The following is a 4,459-nucleotide window of genomic DNA, read 5'->3' as shown; positions in this document are numbered from 1 at the left end:
CCCCCCTCCCTCTCCCTCCTGCCCCGCGCCGAGGCCGAGCCATTGGGGCGGCCAGCCCAGGAGTGCACGACAAAATCATGGACGACGCACAACGCACGACGAGACCTCTGCTTAAGGCTCTGCTTTTTGCGCTTTAGCGCACGCGAAGCCTAATAACGCAGAAGGGTACCGAAATATAGCGAAACACGCCATTTAACATCACCTCTGACGCCGTCTGTGGTGTACTTCGCTGCTTATTCCGATTCGAGAATTGCCGCGCACGAGCGCAAATTAACGTTAAATCTTTTAGCGTTAATTAATAATTCTATAACAAAAATTCTGTGGTTGTGTGGCGACCATAGGCAAGCTCACATACAGTTCATTTCCATCACAAACCACGCCAATAATTCTCACTCAACACTACATTACAATGCGCGTCTCTCCACCTCAGCTAGCGACCGACCTCTAACCTCTTGGTCGAGCAGAAAAGCCGCGCGACCTTGATGCGTCACTAATAGGTGGTTCCCGCTCATCGCGTTTCGAGAAGTAAGGAAATCAGGGCCGGTACCAGTATGAAAGATCCGCTTATTTTTCTTATTTTATACTACAGTTTCACCTAAATGACCTCAAATAACTCCATTGTAACTATGAAGGCTCATTTGCACTAATTTGAACCGTTATTTGGGAACTGTTTCCGGTGAGGATTAAGATAATTCTTATTGAAATTGGCAAAGCGGAAACAGTCTATTGTTTACAACAGAGGTCCCGGCTAACTCTTTGCGTCGGGCCACTATGCCCTTTCGCACGCTGTCTGGTCGCGACTTGGAAGCGTCCGTGTGGGTGTGAGCTGCTGCCTCGAGCTCGACAAGCCGGCGCTCGGCGCCCCGCGTGGAAAACTACCCGCGTGGAAAACTATGGCTTCAGATTGTCATCAGTATGTCATCTCGCCGATGACAAACGGATGACAATCTGATGACAGTCTGATGACAAAACTGATGACATACTGATGACAAATGGATGACAAAACGGGAATCGGCGTTTGTCATCAGTATTTGATCATTTTGCCATCCGCTTATCATCCATTTAACATCGGATTGCCATCAGATCACAATCTGATGATAAACGGATGACAAACTGATGACAAACGGGCTGCTTCCGTCGCTCCAGATCGTTGGGGAATGTTCCAACCGAACATGCTTTACACGAAAATGCCCTAGTCTATACTAGCCTATCCGGTGTCTCAGTCGTGTAAATCTCGGTGTAAATGGAGTGACGATAAGTCGATCGGAGGGTGGAGCTCGCTCAAGTCATCCGCGTAAACTTTTTATTCTGAGCACGATGGTGGTGTTAAAAATTCTGTAGCTATAGCCGTTTAAAAGATGATTTTCGAATAATTTTTTTTCTCAGAAATGGATAGAGTATGTTATCCTCATACACCACAGTAAGCCGTTTTGCTCTACGACGCTTACTTTAGGCATGAGAGGAAAATGCGGTCTACCAGAAAAACATAAGGTGGGAAAGTTCAAATGCCCACCATTAGGCTGGAGCTGGCTGGAGCCGTCCCCCGACCATAGTTTGCCATCCGTGTGTCATCCGTTTGCCATCCTTTTGTCATCGGATGATAATCTGACGATAAACGGATGATAAACTGATGACAAAATAACATACTGATGAGATACTGATGACAACCGCCTATTCGCGTTTTGTCATCAGATTGTCGTCCGTTTGTCATCGGCGTGATGACATACTGATGACAATCTGATGCCATAATTTTCCATGCGGGGAGTCAAGAGTAAGGAGAGAGAGATGAACTTATGCAAGCGTCAGTGAGTGCGACAGAGACAGACGATGTCACCGGGCGGCTTGGCTCGCTCAAGCGACAGTGGCTGCCGTCCGGCTGGCTCCGGGCTCCGGTGCGCCCGGCGTGCATCGGTGTCTCGTCTGCTGGCCCTCGCCTCGCCCATAAGGCTCCATGCGTGGCCCGCCAGCGGCCCGCGTGACGTCACCGAGTCGGCCGCCCGGGCCGCAGGCGACCCGAGGGCCACGTAGCCGGGACCCCTGGTTTACAACATCAGACCAGAGCGCGCGTGCACACACACACACACACACACACACACACACACACACTTTCTCTCTCACTCACCATTCGTAACAAGTCATTCGCTTACTCGCCACCGGCCGACCAGGACGCTCGCCTCAGACCACCTCGCAGTCACCGTCCTGGCCGATAACCATTCTGCCAGTCGGCATCGTGGACTCCCCTCCGACATTCCCTGGACACCACGCTTCAAGTCGGACTTCACCATTCACACTTCAAGTCCACGCTCACGCTCGCACCAACCTTACAGTAGGTATCGCAATCTTTGTTTGAGACATAGCTGAAGATAAATTAGCTGTATGCACGCCAGACCACGTCTCGCGTAACGGGCTTCGCGATATCTCACGAAACACTGTCACGCTGCGACGCGCCTGGCATACATCTACCTAGGCCTCCTACGGGGCTGACACCAGAGTCGGGCAAAAGAAAGAGTCCTTCGGCCACAAAAGTCACAAATCCTGCTCACCAGGGTTTTATTTTGACGAGTTGGCCCATCAGAGACCATGAAATATCTTCGAAAACACATTTAAGTGGCTTTGGGTCATGTCCATGTGGAAAACGCCCCCTGGCGCCTCAACGGTTCAAATTTTCGCTCAAAGAGCTCTACTTTGATGAGTTACCCCATATAAAACTGTTTTTTTGTTTTGTTTTTTTAAACTTTATTTGTGGGACCTGGGTTTTTGATTTTTTCTTTAAATCTAATTTTTGAGCTAGAATGCTATTCTTCGTACTCTGTGTTATGATACAAAACGACCCTAAAAATCCCAGGTCACTAGCTCAATTCGTTCTCGAGTTATCTTGATAACAGACACACAGACACACACTCTCACACAGGGAGTGACGCCTTACCTCTACCAAAATTACTTCTACCGTGTTCCATTAATATTTTTATTACCCCATATGAATAACGGATGAAAATTACCTCTACCAAAGAAATAAAAATATTCAATATAAATATTCAATATAAGTATTCTGGTAAATTCTGGTCTGGTAGGTCCCCTCACAAGAGGGCCCCCCCCCTTTAAAAATTATAAAATATTGTAAAATATTGCTAAATATTCAAAGCAGGTGTTTGGAGGGCCGAGCAATTTTCCGTACCAGTACCGACACCACGCTCGGCTCTTCCAAAGCTTCCCGCGCCTCGGGGAAAGTTTTGAAAACCCAGATGGTGGCTCTGTGTTGGTCTATTCATAAAAACATTGAAAATATTGCTTATTACTATTTAAGAATTAGTTATTGCTGCATTTTCCCCCTCTTCTCGCTTTGGCACCCAAATGAAGGTTTTGCTTCATGTTGCGTACAATAAGAAGCTTTTGAATTAGAAAACATATCAAAGGTGTTAATCAAAGATGATAATGAAGATTATTCCCATTTCATTGCTATCACACAATCTCTGTACTTCTTCTAGGTGTTTAATGGAGTTTCCATGCGGCCCGCCCTGACAAGCTCAGGTTTTTTTGGATCAATCTAGTGGCGGTGAGTTTGAGGGGTGCTTTAAGTTCAATCACTGTGTAAGAGTATCTTACGTCACCAATCTAATAACATCAACCAATATGAATCAAACTAAAGTAATTGGAACAATGAACGCATCATTCTAGCCCTCTCTCACTCAATCCTGCAGCGCGCAGCATTCAACTACTGAACTGAAGATAGCTTGCATTTTCAAAATGAGAACGAGAATTAGGCTATATTTAATTTAGAAGTAAAATGCTGCGCGCTTAAGGATTGAGGGAGAGGGGGGGGGCGAATGATAGATTCATAGTTCCAATGACTTTTGTTTCATTCACGTTATTCGATGTTATTAGATTGGTGAGGTGACATACTTTCACACACTCATTGAACTTCATGCAATCCTTAAACCCACCTCCACCAGATTGATTCAAAGGAAACCGAGCTTGTCAGGACGGGCCGCACGTAAACTTCATTGGACACCTAGAACATGTGAAGAGATTGTGTGACAGCAATGAAGTGAGAATAAGCTTCGTTGTGCTCATCCTCTTTGCTTAACACCGTTGAAATGTTTTAGTCAAATATATCTAATTTCTGAGAGTTCACAGTAATTACTGTGCGCAACACGAAGCAAAATCTTTACACGGGTGCAAGGGCGAGGGGAGACCGGAGAAAGGCAGCTTTAACTAGTTTTTGAATTGTAAAAAAAATTATTTTCGATGGTTTTATTAATGGAGTTGGCATCTGGGATTTCAAATCCCCCCCCCCCATCCCGAGGCGCAGGAAGCTTTGGAACAGCTGAGCGTGGTGTCGGTACCGATACGGAAAATTGCTCGGCCCTCCAAACACCTGCTTTAAATATTTTGCAATATTTTACAATAGGTTATAATTTTTAAGTATTATAATTAAAAAATATTTTAAAAATTATAAAAT

The 4,459-nt window shown here is 45.7% G+C and overlaps 1 protein-coding gene across 1 annotated transcript in view; it reads left to right on the top strand.

Annotated features, from left to right (window-relative positions):
- Window positions 1-2,132: 2,132 nt before the first annotated feature.
- Window positions 2,133-4,459, top strand: part of LOC113211855 (acyl-CoA Delta(11) desaturase-like) — a 21,626-nt gene continuing 19,299 nt past the window's right edge. Inside the window, exon 1 of the mRNA XM_026430374.2 lies at window positions 2,133-2,326. The gene's annotated coding sequence lies outside the window, so the exon portion shown is untranslated. The remainder of the gene's footprint in view (window positions 2,327-4,459) is intronic.

The sequence above is a fragment of the Frankliniella occidentalis genome, unplaced genomic scaffold, assembly GCF_000697945.3.
Source record: "Frankliniella occidentalis isolate FOCC.00 unplaced genomic scaffold, Focc_3.1 Scaffold220, whole genome shotgun sequence".
Classification (NCBI taxonomy): domain Eukaryota; kingdom Metazoa; phylum Arthropoda; class Insecta; order Thysanoptera; family Thripidae; genus Frankliniella; species Frankliniella occidentalis.
The sequence above is the reverse complement of the archived record's forward strand: the minus strand, read 5'-3'. Positions and strand labels throughout refer to the sequence as shown.